This window comes from Ambystoma mexicanum, chromosome 2p (genome assembly GCF_040938575.1).
Source record: "Ambystoma mexicanum isolate Mex_15411 chromosome 2p, UKY_AmexF1_1, whole genome shotgun sequence".
NCBI classification, from domain to species: Eukaryota; Metazoa; Chordata; class Amphibia; order Caudata; family Ambystomatidae; genus Ambystoma; species Ambystoma mexicanum.
Window position 1 is genome coordinate 106,572,160 of NC_090923.1, and position 19,034 is coordinate 106,591,193.

At 44.9% G+C, this 19,034-nt stretch overlaps 1 long non-coding RNA gene across 1 annotated transcript; it reads left to right on the top strand.

Moving 5' to 3' along the window:
• Positions 1–5,918: 5,918 nt before the first annotated feature.
• On the top strand, positions 5,919–18,472 carry LOC138566259 (uncharacterized). The gene is made up of 2 exons (XR_011301881.1): positions 5,919–6,023; positions 17,937–18,472. It is a non-coding gene; the product is annotated as an uncharacterized lncRNA (long non-coding RNA).
• The last annotated feature ends 562 nt before the right edge of the window (positions 18,473–19,034 follow it).

Sequence of the window (19,034 nt, forward strand, 5' to 3'; positions counted from 1 at the left end):
TTGACCTGGTGAATACAAGAAGGGGTAACAGGTTAACGTGGTTTGATCCTTGGTTGAAGGATTGTCCTGAATTTGTTCTTAAGACCTGGTCATCACGTCGTTAAAATAGCTCAACGTCTCTATACGGTGGTTGTATAGTGGTGAAAGCTCATCAGGATGTCTGGTGTAAGGCCTCATGTAGATTAAAAAGCAAAGTAAACTCTGAATGTGATCAGATATCGCTATTTGGATGAGTTCTATATGGTATGGGAACATTTCACATAACTCTCCAGATCTGAATCAGGAATACATTTTGAAATGCCTCTAATGCAAGCAAATTTTGTTCGGGATTTGTGCCCCTGCTCCTCTAGCTTGACTATGAGTTGTTCTCAGTGGAATTCCACAACTTCCACTCTTCATCAACTCTGATTGACTGAACATAGTGTCTGCGTTTTCCACGTCAAATACTGTAATAAAGTGCATTGGATGTAGTAAAGCTGAGACTCGAGACACAGACCTGCTGTGGAGTCATTGTTGTTTGATCCAGGCAGCTTTATTTACATAGTTAGACATGTACATCATCCAGTTTCTCTTGAGGGTATTTACAGTGGACAGGAGACAAGACATAACTGTATAGCAGGAAAACCCACTGGCCATCCTTCACACTCCAGCTCAGGCCCCCAACTGACACTCACAGAACATTCACTCACAGATCCACCCAACATTCTCCTGAGCTGCATTCATGCACCAACATTCTAACATCAAGCACTCCAGGCCAGTGACATAAGACAAGACTATATTATAACAAAGACTCTTATCCAATTAATGTTGCCGATCGTCTGTTTCTATTCGAGTGTAGGGTATTTCAGACTTAAATTCAGTCGAGATGTCTTTAAATTGGAGAGACGCTGCTGCATAGTTTTAAGTGCTCACTGTTGAGTTTGTTTTGCCTCAAGTAAACCTGTCTCGTCTTCTGTTTGTTGGAGTCATTTTGTCATCGGTCATTTTGGCCTATTCCTGAGCAACCATAAAATCTTTGATGTTGGAGTTCTGGTTTGCTTAGCTTTCTCCCTGCCATCTTCGAGATGATCAGAATGTATATAGTGTTCCAAATGAAGATGTAAAAGAGAAAATAGACTGGAACTACCGCTGAGTGCAGATGCTAGGATTGTACAGTGATAACTCGGAGGAACCTTTCAGATAGCCGAGTTCCCCACAGGACATTTGGAAGCGGGCTCTTAACGCTGCTATGTAAGATCTCATGTGGCATTCGTTTGCTGCAGATCACCTACTTTTTGGGGTGTTGGTACAGGGACTGACTGAACAGCAACTGCAGAGCGCTGCAGGACCCCCGGATCCCCATAGCGAGGGAACACCACCAGTGCTTGCCACAACCTCGAGGAGACAGCAGTGATGTGGAGACTGACCACTGGTCCCTAACGCAGGTGGAAGAAACTAGTATATGGAGCCAGTCGGGCTCCCCAACGGGCGGTTCCCACCCCACACAGCCCCAAACCCTCTGGCAATCTTACTTCCTACCTTCAGTCCCCAAGAGGACTTCCTGGGTCAGGAGCCGCTCTTCTCTGCCTTAGAGGTGGGTGAACTGTCGCATTGCATTCCAGGGGGGATCAGAGTTTGTGCTGCTGTGGTTGCTGTGTTTAGTTGATAAAGGTGGTCTCAATGGTGGGGTCTCAAGGGATAGTCGGCAAGTCCTCAAATTACTTGTCACCATCGGGAAGTCTGCAAAGCCACGCTCCCTTTCTTCAATTACTTCTGAGCAGTGTAGCACTGGCAGATGAACACACTAACAAGTTGTTACATTGAGTTTCAGGGACACAACTCCTTTATCAGATTTCTTCAACTGCCTACACTGTACCACAGAGCATAATAAGATTTCTTCAACTGCCTACACTGTACCACAGAGCATAATAAGATTTCTTCAACTGCCTACACTGTACCACAGAGCATAATGCTTGTGGAAGTCTCCCTCGCTCAGGAGCCGAGAGAAGACGCCTCTTGGTTGCCTGGCCTAGCCAGAGAGATGATGAGGAGTAGAAGGGTTTATGTTGCTTCCGATGACTCTGGACAGAAAAATGTAAAGATAGTTTGCCACCACCAACGTTTGTGTACATCAGCGCCCTCAAAATAATATCCTTGTCTGTCACGCGAGTCGCACACATGCATGATTCTGTCGCTCCTAGGCTGCAGAACAGGTTAAGGAATATGACGCTAGTGTATTTTTAAATCTACGCCAACACTGCACTCAACCACCCACACTTGTGCCTGTATCCAACACCCTGACATAATAAAGAACTGACTGTCCACGACCTGGAGCCAGATAAAAGTGGAAGAAACTCTGAATACAAGGTGGATTCATTTGGGGAAGGTGACCAGAAAAAGGAAAAGACCCGGCAATGTGCTACCTGAAACCACTGATGTTAACAGACAGATGAAGTGATGAGACAACTGGAGTAGAGAATTGTACCATATTCTCTTTTTCTTTTCTTGTAAAAATTTTTTGTAAATTATAACAAGTAAAATAAAAAAAATAAAAAAAGTGGAAGAAACAGCTTTTCCTCAAGTCGCAACAGATCAGATAGTTAGAATTAGGAGCAGTAGAATCGCCTTTTTTCTGTAGAAGTACTGTACTGTACTGTACTAACGAACCATAAGTCGGGAATCTCTGATGTTATGATTATTTCCTTAAACATTTGTAGGTAGTTTGTCTCTCACCAGTCATGGAATTATTTTGTGTTCATTGGGAATCTGGTTTAACCCTGGAATTTCTCCTTTTCTGAATATTTTAATTGCCGTCTCTAGTGAGTTCTTATTGATCAAGAATGCTCGCTCTGGTCCTACTTTCAGCTTCCAAGTCCATTCCTGGATTAAAAGACATTCTCTCATTCGTGGTTGGCCAAATCTGTGGTGGTCTGAGGGTCATTAAACATTTAAACGACAAAATTCCTCTTACTTTAGATCACCTTATTCCGTTTTTTAAGCGTTGTTTTTGTATGATTTGCTGTGATTTTTCATTGTTTCTGAAGAGGTGCTTCATTACAGGTTGTTGAGTAATGCTTGATTTACAACCGCACAATCGTTGTCCTACTAAGGTTCAGCATATCTGTTTGTTTCCCCAGAAAGAGACACTGTGGCCATGACTATGGAGTTTCTAGGAGATCATTATGGACGGGGACCCATCTTTCCTTAGTACTATGTGTGCCATTTGTTTTAATGATGTAAAAGTCCATTAAGTTTGCGTTCCTGGAAACATGCCTCCTGTTCTTCCCTTTGTACATAGGGCCATCGAAGACAAATCTATTTCTTATGCCCAAGTTTCCTCTTGGGTCGATGATTTTTCTTTCAGTGGTGCTTTTTGGAGTATCAGTCAATTAAAGCTAAATTGGAGTTACCCAAAACTGAAACTTCCAGAATGCATCGGTTTGTGCAATGAAAGTTTGGGGCTAGAAATTGTGTGTCCCGGCAACATGGTGTTCTTCATACAGCCAGAGCCTAAACAGTAAAAGGGGTGGGGGACCATAGCATACCCTATCTTTATTGTCATCAGGGCTTCATTTAGTTTAATCTTTAAGGAAAGGAAAAATTAGATACCCTCTGGATCTCACTTTAGGGTACCCTTAGTGCTCTCTTCAAAGAGCATATGATATACAGTGAGGATGCTTCCCTGGCTAGCTTTACAGTACCACCATACTCCCATCCCCAGCCCCTTCAATGTTGTTAGCAGGCCCTCTATGGACTGAAGGCCAAATTCTGAGTTTAACTGTAATTGCATCAGAATTGCTGCCAAATTCCTTTTTCTGTTACAGCCACCTGATCCAGGGGATTTGTCATGGGATTATGAGTAGATAGTAGTTCGTCCCCCATGTTTGGCGTTCATAGGACTCCTTGGTGATTTTGGTGGATTTACAGCTAGCTGTAATTCCACTGTTGTAAAGCTGGTGATTTTTTGATTCACTTCCCTGCTTGGATATAGACAATGTGGGAAACTGCCCGTAAAGTGGTGGTAATTCTGATACTGCCTTTTTTTCCATACTGCCAAATTCGTAATGAGGCCCTGTATTCCAAGGATAGTTTACGCACACCTTACATCCAGAGTCTGTGGAGCATGTATCAGCAGTTGTATTACCGCCCTGCCTTATCGAACATAAGACCTCAAGTACCCACCAGGTTACTGCCAAACGGCCTTCCTCCAGTCTGAGCTATACGTGGCGGTAGCTTATGTACCTCTAAATGATCTGAAGTCCCACTGGAAAACCTTCAAGGTTCTCTTTAGCTAAAGCCTAAGGAGATCTAATGGGAGGGATCTCTTGACAATTCTTTGACTTCCTGGTCAAAATAAAAAACATATCTTGAGCATTGACTGAGCAAGCAAACTGCTTCCAAAATGCCTTATTTAAATATTTACTAAGCCCTACACCATACATGCCAACATTTTGCAGCACTGGGGGAGCGGGAGAATTGAATGTTTCCATTTGCTTGTATTGGGTTAGAATTATTTTCTGGACTAAGCTAAATAATAGTTACATTTTTTAAAGCAAAATCTCCCACCTCAATGGTGAAGGTTGGCACGTATGCTCCCAGACATGTAGAAGAGGAGCAAAATGTAAATTAGGTCAATAGTGAGTGGCAATCTTCTAATGTAGTTTACTGCATGCTTACAGAATGAATTGCTTGTACAAGAGGCGTGGTTGGTCACAGCTTGGTAACTGTTTGGTAAGTGATGAAGTAATGGTAAGCAAGTATTTCTCTTTGTCGATGGCTCCCATTACATAGCCCGCATACTTACCAATCCTACAGATTTAGGCAGTAGGCTACTGCTTTTTAAGCAGTCCTACCGCCCACAGATTTGGGTGACAGATCCTACTGCTTTTGACAGTGCCAGGTACTTTATGTCACTCTAAGGCAGGCTGGTAGGAGATTACTTTAATGGGGCTCAGACCAATCCACTACCTGACAGCTACGTGGCTCTGTCCTGCACTCTTGCCGGGACATTGGGTGAACCACCAGTGAAGGCAAGTGGAAGAGTGTAACACCATCACACAGAATCTGCCTATCACACTGAGCGGGGTATCAGTCTCCATGTCATTCAGTGTTCAACTTGCACTGCAGGAATACATATGTATTGCCCAGGCTGCTGCTACAGAGCACTGGCAAATGTTGCCTACCAGCTCTGTGTGATTGATTACCTTCTGTGTAATTGAATTTGATGTTAACTTACCATTCAGAATTATACAGTTTTAACATTTGAACATCTTTCCATGTTGTGTTTTTTGATGGGTTGTGTATTTTAGAATGCTTCAATGCTGCCCACAATGTATGTTTTGAATTTTTCTGTGATGTCATTGTTATGGGAATTATTATTTTTGAAACTTGAAAAATCCTACATCTTTTCGGTCACAGAATGTTGGCAAGTATGAGCCCGTCAAATATCCTCCTCCCATTCTCAGGCCCATGGGGATGGAGGATTACAAGCCCTGCCCACTAGCCTGGTCACCCCCTTAAGGACACCTGAAGGCTCCCTTTCACCCAGAGTCAGGGCTCTAAGATTATCGGTGTCCTAACAACGCCCAGCTCGTCACTCTTTCCAAGGTCGTTCTTTGGCCCCTGACGGCGTCCCTTAAACCTGAGCCACACAGGGTGGGCCACTGTGCTCCCTAGGGGGCCTCTTCCCCGCACGCGCCTCAATCATTCCTGTTTAAAGCGTTCCTCTCCACCGGAACTCGCGCTCTAATGAAAAGAGGTCATATGCAAATAAAGGATGGCACAGTCCACCAATCAGCCGCGCGGGCGAGTGCCTTTCCGCCAATAGGCGGCCGCCGCTGCTAGAGTATTTATAGCGGCGCGTCACAAAGCCTCCTGTTCAGTGTCATTGCGGACGGCGGCGGCGGCGCGAGGTGCAAGCGCAGGCGGGCGGGCGGACAAGGCACTGCGGCCGCCGAGGGCACCGAGCAAACACGCTGCTGCTACCAGGCTGCGCGGGCATCGCCGAGCACCCACCTCTGCGCGCGCACTCGCACGCTCTGCTGGTAAATAATGCACACCATTATCATCATTATAATAACGCCTTCTCCTTTCAGGTGCTCCATGCTATGTTTTCTATTATCATTTTAATTATTTCTTCACTGTTTCACAGGCTGCAGATTTCTGAAATGGAGTTTTTAAAAAGAAATCAGTTGTGTGATGAAATCATATTTTTATTCTCGTGATGTGCCGTTTTTGTAGTACAATACCTTTCAGCTGTGACTTCTTTTTCGCTTGTTTCATTTTTCTGAATGTGATGGTTTCCGAGAAGAAGAAAAAGCGCTTGTAGGACAGTCAGGCCGAGTAGGCGCTTTTATTTATGGGACAAGTATCTATTTTCGTCATCCACAGACATAGATTTTGAAAATACATTATATTTTCTTCCTGGTTGTGAGAACAGATAACATTACATTTCGCTTTTTTCAGAATACAGACAGTTATTTAAAGAAACATTTAATCTCCATGATCCAACAAGTTTATTTTTCCAGCACGCACTATTGCTTCTTGGCACTAGCAGTACCTGCCAGCACAATGAATGCTGCAATCCTTTAAGCTCTACGAATATAGCCCACTTTTAAAGTACACATATTTTTTTTCACCGTGGTGGTAGATACATTTGAGCAAAAACTATTTTGTTGTAAATCCTCTTCGGAACGCTGAGCACCAGCCTTTTGCAGATGTGGGATTGGTGGGTGGGGGGTGGGGGTGGGTGGGGGGGAAGGTACACGGAGATACATTAATTTGTCCAGGATCACACCATGGGATTAGAGTAGCCGGGATTGTAACAACAAATTCCATATTTAGACGTTACACACGATCAAATATTTAAAACTATATCAAGTCACACAATTCTGCGCGAAGTAGAGCACAGCGCCATTTACTGTGTCATAATGGCATAGACCTTCTTGCTATGCCGACATCCATAGCGCTAAAAACGTTTACGTTGTGAGGTGTACTCAGTCTGACATTGAAATACATGTTGGTCTAACTTGAACGTTGTATTGTACTGAGTGTGACAAGATGGATTATTTTGCTGTGTTTTTTTTCTTCGTTGTTACATACGTTAAAACCGCCAAACCTCTGTAAAAATACGGGTCACTCCAGGACTGTGGATGTGTGATGTCATCAAGCGAGGGGTGCCGATGGGTTTGTGACTTCATTCACAAACATTTGAAGCTGGAAAGTTTCATCCCGAGAAATGTCATTGTGGCAATTTGTTCCTGCTTTTCATTTTAATGGGAGAGTCCCCCTAGATCCCCCCACCCCTTCATATATATGCATTTTAAGTTTACCACCATGATGAAAATTATTGGGTGAAACTGATCACTTCCACGTTTTTCATGGTCAAACCTCTGAAAACGGTGCGAGATCTGGACCATGAGTTACTATGAGGCGGCTGCAGTTTCTTCAAGGAATGCTGCGATGTGAAACTTGAGCGCTTTCAGCACTTGCGCAGTCTGGCTTCCCAAGAAGATATGGGTGGGGGGCGGTGTGGAGAGATCCAACAGTTTCTAATCCACAATTCCTATGTTCTTGCTGACAGGTTTGGGAAGACTTCTGAGCATCTTCCAAAGGTTGGCAAAAGTCACAGAGAGCAGTGGGGTGGTTATATGACATCTCTGGGGGGTTTATCAAACAAGTGCCTCTTGGGGAGTTATAAACTCGTCCTCAGGTGCCCAAAATAGGACATGTATATCCATCCATAGGCAAAATAGTCTGCTTGTAAGGATTGTATATATGCAGTAGTTCCTAAGGGAACTCAGTTTTTTGAGTATTTAAAGTGCTGATAGCTATACCAATGACGTTTAAAAGAAAATCCCAGGATCTGACTTGTTCCCCGTGACCTGTAGTCTTCTGTGACCTAAGCCGGGGACAGCGTGGAGACGAAACGACAATGGTGAGGGGTTTAAACCACTAGACCTTCAGAAGTATAGTGTCTGCATTGATACAGTCGAAGCACTAGGGCAAGGGTATGGAAGATATCTATTCTTTACAGGGATCAACATTACAGGAAGTGGTGGTATGAAAAGGTAAACGGCGGGGTGTTTGGGTGGTGAAATTGGCGGGCATGAAGGTTGCGGTGGTGCTTGTCTGATATTGCATTGGTATTTCAATGCCTCTAGCTTCAACAATCTTGTGAATTATGCAGTTCCTTTGCGCGAAGGTGTCATTAAGTACCAAGAAACGTTGCATGAGGTGGCAGCCAGCAATTTCTGAAATGGCTTTGGTATTTTCATTGCTTGACAGGTGGTTAGTGGGCAGTGCCTTCATTTTCAGGCCAGCCTTGGCAATCTATACGATTGTGCATTTCAATTTTCCTGGAACTAGGGATTGGGAAGTTTACTTCCTGTTCCGTGGAGTCTGTTCAGGCTGAGGTTATTGTGAGGCGCTACAGCGATCGGATGTGCTGGATTCAGTGTAGATTCATCATGCATTTCATTTTTCATAAGGTTTCAGGATTTACGGGCAGCTCACAGTGACCGCTCGAGTTCCATCTCCAATCTCTAACAGTCTTCCTCCCCTCGCGACACTTAAGCATGTATTGGAAGGGCTCCAGGAGGCAACAGACTGGTTCGCTAAGGAGCTCAGAACATTACAGAATGGAATAAAGGGAAGGATCTGCAAGGGCCACAAGAGGTAATAAGGGGCATACGCACAGGGACCTGGGCATCGTGAACCATGGCCTTCGCCTTACCATCCTGTCCATTCCATCACATCCCAATTATCCAAAATGCTGATGCTTGCCCTTCCCGTCAAGGCAGGACAAAGCTTGGTGGTGGGTTTGTGCCCTCTCGGTTTCACAAGCGGTACGTTTTGTCACTGTGTGCCGGGGTACCAGCCTATAACTGGAAATGCCTTCCAGAACCGTCCTAAACCAGTCTCCTCCCTTGTTAACATGCATGCATATCACATCCATCAAAGTCCTATTGAACAACTATTCCCCTGAGATTGGTACAAGGCAGTTACCGAGTGCTGAATCTTCCCAGTATTACTTGCTGTGGGCTATTGTTGGAGACCAGCTTCTTTGGAACTCATTTTCTACAAAACACAGTCTCCAGAACGTTTATGAACTACCTTGTAGTGGTTTCCCATATAACTTTAACCCCTTGCCACTTTGAAAATGTATCCACGAGAAGACCAGGTGTATGTCTCGTGACCTCTTCAAGTTAAAGGGCCCTGCAAGGAACACAGCAAACGCCTCCTGTGACACTGTGGGAGGCGGTGACGCCCTCATTGGAGTACATATGAATAGAATGTTATCACTGCTCGAACAGTCAACACACTCCTACTTCCATGAACCCGTTTTTCTATAGCCAGCCACCAAAGATCTTCTCTTTTCAAAAACTTGGAACTGGCAGTGCCTACATTTTCTTCATGGTCCAGCTCAACTGCACGCCCTTGCATGCCTTCAGAGTCGGACACACCAAGTTTGTGTCCTCTAGTTAACCTACCCACCTCAATAAGTTCTTCTCTTATCCTCAAATGATTTAAACTCCAGTCCCACTTCATATATGGGCCACCTCTCCAGCATGTACTCTTCCCTTTCACATAACTCCTCCTCACAGCCGCGGTCCTACTTTTACTCTCCATCAAAAATATCTTTACTGCTTCTCCCACATCCAACACAAAGGCATCATCTTGTTATGCGTTCAAATAGCATTCCTCGAAAAGGCCTGCACTACCACATATATATTCCTTCAACCACATGCTCAACTTCAAAATATAGTCATTCCAACACAGTGATCGACTTCACGATCTTTCAAGATACCCCCCATAGAACCCTCCCAATTGAAGATAGGCGCCAATAGTTTGTTTTTCCAAACCATGAAGTTCCTTCCCGACAGGTACGTTTTGAATTTGATGGCCCATTGGCAAGAAAGTGCTTCTAGCTCAATGACCGAGTAGCGACTCTTGGCCCCCTTGAGAACTCATGTTTCAAATACAATTAAATATTCATGCCTCCCATCATATTACTTCAGTATAGTGCAAAGACCAGTCCCCCTGGTGTCCGTGTAATCCATTGTAAACTGATAATCATCAAATGAGGAAAGATTTGGAGCCTTAGCCATCTCTTTCTTGATATAGTTGAACTTCTTCCCTCGCAAAATGCTAACCATACAAGAAATATTTATGCTGGTAAATGTTCTCAATACCTTCTTGATGAATTTGGATTACAATTCCCCTATACCGACGAATGAGATTATCCCCTTTTTGACAGGCGTGGGCATTCCTGTAATGGCTGGCACAGCATCTAGATTCAGTGGAGCCCCTTTTGCTGATAGTTCGTGCCGTTACCACGCTTTGGCAAAATGTGCATGTTTCCAAACCGACTGACAGACTAGCATCACAAAGAATTATGTGCCCACTCCCAGCCCCTTCAAACGTGAGTCATGTTCTGCCTTGTTTTGCGCCCGGCTAACCCCTTGCAAATCTCTAAGAGCTCTAATGCATTATTTTCAGAAATGCACTGGCTGCTGAAACAAGACATAAGGGAATGTTCCTGCACTTGAAAAGTCCCTACAGGGTGATAAAGGCATAGTCAGGATGCAGTCACGCCTGATGGTGTAAGCTGCTTTGAGGTCAACAAGGGAAAACTTCATTATGCCCTGGATTGTGATAAGCTCATAGATCTTGGGCAAAAAGAAAGTTTCCACAACCACATTCTTATTAAGATTTCTTAGCTCAATACACAACATGACATTGCCATTCCCTTTCCTCACCACCACAATGCGATGAATCCATTCTAAAACATCTGCTTTTTAATAATGCCTTCTCATTCTACCCTACACTAGTGCTAAGCAAACTCCCTTTAGGAGGATAATGGGTACTACTGTAACACCTGCCCTCACTGGAATGGCATTGCTCTTGTGCCTTATGGAACACACAAACCCCTGGGGAGACACCCCAGGGGTTTGTGTGTTCAGGTCCTGAGGACCTGAGGTGTTTCCTGGTTTTCATTTTGTGTCTGTGACCTATTCATGACATCACTCGTGTCCTATGTGCCTGTGTATATGTGCCCTGTTATCTCTTGAGTCTGTACTGTCATGGAAAATCACCCGCAGACTCTCCTGGTGGAATTGGCAAATGTCTTTAATAACAATCCGCAACGCCAGCATACACAGAATCACACCAACCCAATGACGGTACGAGTCTCGGCGCAGCAACCACACTCCCCCCCAAGGCACAGAGCTCTTATACAGCATAGTATAAAAACTAGTCCCATTCCATTGATAAGGCATTTCAATGGGAAGGAGGGGCAGACATGGCATGAGATTGTCAAGCAACGATGTTTCAGGTGAAAGTTCAGTCTCAGCATACAAGTCTTGGGCAGAAGCTACGTTCTCACGCTTGGGAGACACAATCCAGATGTCAGTCGAAGACATTTTATGCTACTTTGCTTTTCCTGCTGTGCAAGCTACTGCTTGGATAGCCACTCGCTTCGGGGCACTCGGTCCCGCTTGCTAAATGGCTTCCTCCATCTGCAGAAGCTGTCTTGCCTAGAAAGGCGTCTCGCTAAAACACGCTTATATATGCCAAAAGGGAAAGACCTCGGATGCGAAGGACTATGGAAGCGAGCACGGGTAGGCAGTAAGTGGTAAAACCTTCAGGGTTAAGACATGTGCATTAGAACACAGGGCTTGCACTGCAATGGCAATAAGGAACTGTTAACCATGGCAGTTAGCACAGGCTGCATTATCATTATAAAGGCAGTAAAGTGTCTGGGGAGTTCATTAACACGTTTCAATACTCAGTTTCCCCCACACTACAGATCCTTTGCATTATTCTGTTCATGTCCTGGATTTCTTACTGAGCCGTTGTGTTGTATAGTGGAGCCCTCGTGCCAATAAGCCCCTATGGGCATGCAATGTGTGGGAGAGCAAGGGCAAGAGGCGGGAGATGGTTAGAGAATGAGCAGAGTTCTTTGCCATTTCAATGGCTTGACATCTGGTTGGTAGACAATGGGCCCGAGTCACAGAAGCGTTTTATGATGGCGCAATCCCAGAGGAGAACGTTCTGTGAATCGAGCCCAATGTCTTAATTTCCAGGCTTGCCTTCACAATCTGTAGGAATGTTATTTGTGTCTTTCGATTTTCCTGGAATCGGGGCTTTAGTAGTTTATTCCCGGTTACTTGTCCAGGCCTAGGTCACGATCACACCTATCCTACTCCGTGGGAGTGGAATGCATTTTGAAGGCTTGACCTGGATATAATGGAATGGAAGAATGTAAGGGGTTGTTTGTCTCCCGGTGTGTACCTCTCTATGCAGGGATTTCCATTGGACCTGGGGTCTATCTTGAAATTTGCATGACTTTAATGTGACTTCCGCCTAATATTGACCCAACCGAAGAGGTTCCTTTTACCTCCAGTATAATGATTCCTAGTCAAGAACGTCAATTTGGTGGATGACTTGTTGTTATGACCGGCTCTTGGTCATAGGGTTCACTCCAAGGGACACTCAGGATACACAGGCCAGGTACGCATAGTGGTTACTTTATTAAGGTCCTTCTGTTACAAGGATCAGATGTCATCATAGTTATTAGGAGATAAAGAGGAAAGGGACAGGAGCCCACTGGCTCCCACCACCCAGGCTCACATAATCTAACTGCCTGGGTTAGAACCCATTCAACCCCAAACATTCTAATCTCACACTCCAGACTCACAGCCTACATTCTGATGGTGACATCTATCCTGGCTCAGCACACATGCAAGTATAAGAGCCAACCCTAACACCTCCTTTCCTACAACAAACAAACACACCTCAAACACACACTTAGAGAAAGCAACCCTAACACCTCCTCCTCTTGCATAAAGAACAACACACACTTTCACAACAGCAAGACACACCTCACTCTCAGCAGAGTTCCGCTAACCCCAGAGATTGAACAAACAGGCGTAACTAACATCCTATGACAGTCCCAGCCGCCACAACTAACATTCCTAACCAATCAAAACATCACAAATCGCCTTCCGTTCCCGCCTGCCACAAAGGAACCTCGAACTGCCACTTTCGAGCACTAACCGCCCACCTCGGCAAACAAACCACAACACTACCAAGACCAACCAAACACAAAGCTCCTTCCGTTCCTCTCTGCCACAAAGGAACCTCGGACTGCCACTTCCGAGTACTAACTCCCAAAACCGGGAAAAACCAGGTACTGTCATAACTGCGCAAGATACTTACTAACAACCCAACAATCTACCTGGGTCACCAAGAAACCACAGTCACAACTCATGCCGCTGTCAAATCCATTCCAAAATTCAAGCAACACAGACACACCTAATCACCAGTCACTCACCTCATCACACCAATAAAGAAACGCAACCAGCTGTCACTAAACAACCACCACCAGCATAACGCTACAAATGTTGGCCAGACAAATGAGCCCTTCAAAACCAAATAAACACCCCAAAGTGAACACAGCTGCAGATGAAACGTTGCCAGGCTTCTGAAATTAATCAAGAGCGGACTCAAGAACAATTCCAAAAGTCACCTAAAGTTAAAAGAAAACACTAAATGCAATGTAACTTGCATCTCCAGAATTCCAAGCAATCCCTGGACCTTAACAACTCCAGGGTCACCAAAAACATCAAAGCTTCACACAGCTTCAAGTAAACTCCGCAGAGCTAGACACCTTCAAAAACAACATAGAAGCTTCACACAGCTTCAGGCACTAGTCCCCTGTTAGATGCCTCTGGACTGCTCCGCAGAGCCACAATCCAAAACAACATAAAAGCTTCACTAGGTTTCATGTGAACTCCTCAGAGCCACCAATCATCACAAAAACACAGCTTTAAGTAAACTCCGCAGAGCTAGACACCTTCAAAACAACATAGAAGCTTCACACAGCTTCAGGCACCAGTCCCCTGCTAGATGCCTCTGGACTGCTCCGCAGAGCCACAATCCAAAAACAACATAAAAGCTTCACTAGGTTTCATGTGAACTCCTCAGAGCCACCAATCATCACAAAAACACAGCTTTGCAAAGCTTATGGTACTAGTCTCCTACTAGGTACCTCTGGACCCCTCAGAGTCACTAACCAATTAATCAAAGTTCCAACTAGGTTCTATACTAGCCTACCACTAGTAACATCACTAACCCCACAGGGCCTCTAAACACCAAACACCTCCAACTCCGCAGAGTCCCCTGACCAACCCTGGTCATGTACATCAATTAAAACATATTCCAAAAAAACAATAAAAAAAGATTTCAAAACCCAACACTGGTCATGCACCAACACTAAAACATTCACATACTGCTACAACACACACACAAACACAGGATGTTCAAAATACAGACAACCCCGGCATAGAATGTTAACTGCTGAGGAGCGCTGCAGTCACTCTGGCAGTCATCATGGGTTGCACATCCATACACGCACAAACAGAACATCACGCCTACAATGCCTCAAAAATGGTTATAGTAAGCATTGCAATGACATATCAATAATCACATTATAAATTGCAGATCTCATTTCCTAAAAGTCCATGTTGCCAAAGCATGGGCAACTCTAAATGCTGAAATGACTCAAAGATTGTGGTAACCATTAATGACCAACATCACTCTTATTGTGCTTTAAGATCACAAATCTCACACCACACACACACAAGCAAAACATAGTCTTAGGATGATCAGAACATTGAAACATAGTACATCCAAGTCACATTTTCTAAAAGTCCATGTCGCCATTAAACAGGTAACCTAATATGCTAAAATGCCTCAAAACGTTATACTAAGCATAATAGGATCAACACCCTTTGATTGTCCACCTCAATCAACCTCATATGTGCCACTCACACACAACCCCTATCACAACAGAAATGTGGAAACCAACTTTAAATGAGACCTAAACGTGCATGTTGCCAACTGGGGCCAACTCTAAAACCAACCTGCAATGCCTCAAAATGGTTACATCTAAAATAAAATGCATCTCCTATTCTAAGTGCAACATCATTCTCACTAATACTTCTCATGGTAATTCACTACTAATGCACAACAGTACTCTTCAGTCACTGCTTGCCACATCGTTGCTCAATCCATTATGACATTTTACTTTTAAATGAAACTCCAAAATTTCTTCTGCAAGCATAAACTAATCATCCCCAAAAACTACTATCATACCCAAACCCAAACAGTAACCATTTTCTCATTGCATGGTCCCCACCTCAGACCAAATCAGCATAGCGTCTATTCTCATTAAAACCTTTAGCCTCCAGGTGCATAAAAGGCACAATTACGCTTACTTGGCATGGAAATTACACTTCCCCTTTTTAAATAATGCTGGCATAGTCACTCAGGAAATGGTGGCACACTTGGGCAGCCTCATGCAACCCTGCCAATGTCTCCTCATGTACCAGGGGGCCTGCTCCTGGCAGACTCCAACAGGCCATCCTTGCCCCAGGCTCCATGGGGCAGGGTACTTCTGACACCCCTGGGTGGCCGCCTGCAACAGCCCCCAGCTGACTAAAGAAGTACTTGGTGGCTGACTCAAACAGCCCTGAGTGCTTTCCATTTCTCCAGACTCTTGGACAGCCTCTAATGACTCCTGGCCTCAAACAGGGCACTCTCCATTCTTCCCAGGGGTCTCCTCTGACAGGCTGTCCCTTCCAGCCCTGGGTGCTTTCCATTTCTCCAGACTCTTGGACAGCCTCTAATGACTCCTGGCCTCAAACAGGGCACTCTACCTTCTTCCCAGGAGTCTCCTCTGACAGGCTGTCCCTTCCAGCCTGGTGGACTGGCTCAAACAGCCCTGGGTGATTTCCATTTCTCCAGACTCTTGGACAGCCTCTAATGACTCCTGGCCTCAAAGAGGGCACTCTACCTTCTTCCCAGGGGTCTCCTCTGACAGGCTGTCCCTTCCAGCCCTGGGTGGACTGGCTCAAACAGCCCTGGGTGGTGGGTGCAAACAGTCTATGGGGGGCAGTGGGCTCTCCCTCTCTCCTTTCATTCACTTGTCCTCTTGCCTGCACCCCCCGCAGCAGAGTCTCTTCTCCTCTCTCACATGACATCACACAGGTACCTGTATCTCCTTTTGCTTCACTTGGTGTCCACTCCAAGGTCCTCCTTCACCATACCTTGGACCATCCTCGTCGCCAATTGTTATGACCGGCTCTTGGTCATAGGGTTCGCTCCAAGGGACACTCAGGATACACAGGCCAGGTACGCATAGTGGTTACTTTATTAAGGTCCTTCTGTTACAAGGATCAGATGTCATCATAGTTATTAGGAGATAAAGAGGAAAGGGACAGGAGCCCACTGGCTCCCACCACCCAGGCTCACATAATCTAACTGCCTGGGTTAGAACCCATTCAACCCCAAACATTCTAATCTCACACTCCAGACTCACAGCCTACATTCTGATGGTGACATCAATCCTGGCTCAGCACACATGCAAGTATAAGAGCCAACCCTAACACTTGTTAGCGGCAAATTGGTGCTGCCAACCCTAATTTCGGTGTTCCGAATCTTTTGGAAGGTAAGGACTGGGGATACACGTATATTAAAAAGAGCGAAGTGTCTATAGTAGCAGGACATAGATATTAAGCATATTCTGTCCCTACCTGTCGTGATTTGAGGCCTCATTTTGGAAGACTGTGCCGCTGCGGTAATGATAATGATGTGTTATTTATATAGCGCCTTTATCCAAAGCGCTTCAGAGCACAATATTTACATACAATATCACCCAACCGACATTGGTACTCATTTATCAACCTGGGAAGGATGAAAGACTGAGTTGGCCTTGCCGGGATTCGAACCTGCGACCTGAGGATCACGCTCAACCCGCCGAGCTATCTTCAGTGGCAGTGAAAACTGGCAGGGGCTTTATGGTATTATCCTTGGGAATGTCACCTGTATGTGGAAGGGAAGCACAAAAGGCGAAGGGCCTCAAGAATGAGCAGACTTGGGCCCTAATACAAGTTTGACAGTATTTGCTTTTAAATTATTGTCAAACGGAATTGCTGTTACCACATTCAGTAACTTGCAGGGCCCACCTGGCCTAGTCACGCAGCCCCTTCAATTATTCCCCATTTTGCAGCGCCATGGGACTCCATTGGGGATATGCTTGTGAAACAGCCTGTTATAAATGCCACATCATGTCATATATGCAGTATTACTGCATGGGTAATACCGCTTTTCTGTGGACATTATTATTTTATTTTTTTCTATTTCCCTCTTTTCTTTCTTTCTGTCTATTCACATCTATGGCTGTAATGTTTTTGTGTTGTCTTGAGGTGGTTACTTTGAGAGTGTGGTATATTCATGAGTACCGGTTGTTTAATTGTACTATTACCGCACTTGTGTAGTGACTTGCGTTGCAAGGTCCCCCTTTTAAAAAAAGAAAAGTGGCAGCTTTTTTGAAAATGGGTTGCTCATAATTGTGCAGAACAGTGAACCAGGTGATGTTTGGAAATTGTGCATATTTTACCATTAAAGCCAATCGCGGAATGAGGCATTCTACAGTGCAGAACTGGAGACAATCCTGCTCATTGTATTTGTGTGTCCTTGACTAAAAGAGTTAAGCTCACATTTAAGCTGCCACTTTTTCGGTTGAAATGTATTTGATTGGCCAGTAATACACTTTGTTGATTTAAAAGATAGCCACGTCATCATGGTGTGTTACAATCCGGTCAAATCTATGGATCAAATCGTGGGTAGTACAGCAAATGTTCTCTCACTCTCCTCCCTCGGTGAGCGGGTTATGTAGGAACGGGGTCATGTGCGAGGTGGATGCCCCCCCCCCTCCGCACTTTTTTTTGCTTTGTATCTTATTGCTGGTTTCCTTGTCATTATGTAAAGTTTCACTGACATCTTCACTGTTGTTTTTTTATTGTAAATTGTTATTCGAATTTCGACCTAATATCAATATAAACGTGCATCTGTTTTGTTGGCGCTAATCTGACGCTATTTCTGTCTCCTAGGTCGTAAGCAGATCACGTACGTCTCAGTGAGGACCTCTGCCCGTCTTCCACAATGTCAGGTCGCGGTAAAACTGGAGGCAAGTCCCGGGCGAAGGCCAAGTCGCGCTCCACGAGGGCCGGTCTGCAGTTCCCAGTGGGCCGCGTCCACAGGCTGCTGAGGAAAGGGAACTACGCCGAGCGCGTGGGGGCTGGAGCCCCCGTCTATCTGGCCGCTGTGCTGGAATACCTCTCTGCTGAAATCCTGGAACTGGCGGGGAATGCCGCCAGAGACAACAAGAAGACCCGCATTATCCCCCGCCATCTGCAGCTCGCCATCCGCAATGACGAGGAGCTGAACAAGCTGCTAGGCGGGGTGACCATTGCCCAGGGAGGGGTCCTTCCCAATATCCAGGCGGTCCTTCTGCCCAAGAAGACTCAATCCTCCAAGAAATAGGCAATGGGTCGGTCCTTAGACCTTCCAAAAAAGAAACCTCCTTGTGCCAAGAGGTTAATAGGCAATTGCGAGTAGAACAAATAAAAGAACCGTCTTAAAATTTTATAGCTAACACCCTAATTGTAATTTGATATCTTTCTTGACTTCATTCCCTCCCCTGTAGTTTATATGTTATTAGAACCATTCAGTAAGGGGGAATTCACAGGAAGTGGTCTCTTTGATATGCTTTTTATATAGCTCCTCATGCAGAATTTCACCCACTTCCAGGCACTGTAATGACAACGGTTATTACCCAATATATTGTTGCTCAATGTATTCACCTCTAAAAGGGCTGAATCAGCTATGCTGTGGTTTGAGTTTGTGAGTCTAGTCTTGCTCCATTTCAGAGGTGAGCACTTAACCAATTAGCCATCTGCTCGGCTCTGGAATAGGAAACTGATACCATCATTGCATATTTCACTAGATGACCCTTTTGAAATGTAAAGTATGTGTTTAGTTGAATGGTTGCGACCAGTTTATGTGAAATCCCTAATCGGATGAGAATATGGAAGATAAATATCTGACGGGGTTGACTAGTTTAAACTAGTCCTGTTTATTTCTTGGCAGTAAATCCACAAAGTGGGTTTGCTGACGTTTTCATTAGACTATCAGCTAAAGGGATTTAA